Below are 521 nucleotides of genomic sequence, written 5' to 3' on the forward strand. Positions count from 1 at the left end.
ATTAGCTAAGTCCCCCTAACCGCGACCAAAAATGTGGATTTTTGAAAAGTGTCCTGAAATAGGCAAACTATGGTGTCCTTGGAAAGCTCTCTTGGTGGGAAGTTGAATGCTGCAATCCGTTTTCGGACAGCTCTTTTTGTTGTCGAGTTATTCCCGTTATTACCTAAGTCCCCCTAACCGCGACCAAAAATGTGGATTTTAAAAAGTGTCCGAAATAGGCAAACTATGGTATCCTTGGAAAGCTCTCTTGGTGGGAAGTTGAATGCTGCAATCCGTTTTCGGATAGCTCTTTTTCTTGTCCAGTTATTCCCGTTATTGCTAAGTCCCCCTAACCGCCAACAAAAATGTGGATTTTTAAAAAGTGTCCGAATTAGGCAAACTATGGTATCTTTGGAAAGCTCTTTTCGTGGGGAGTTGAATGCTGCAATCCGTTTTCGGATAGCTCTTTTTGTTGTCGAGTTATTCCCGTTTAGAGTTAAGCACTGATTACAGTAACCTAAAATATGGATTTTTGAAAAGTG

The sequence above is a fragment of the Branchiostoma floridae genome, chromosome 9, assembly GCF_000003815.2.
Source record: "Branchiostoma floridae strain S238N-H82 chromosome 9, Bfl_VNyyK, whole genome shotgun sequence".
NCBI lineage: Eukaryota > Metazoa > Chordata > Leptocardii > Amphioxiformes > Branchiostomatidae > Branchiostoma > Branchiostoma floridae.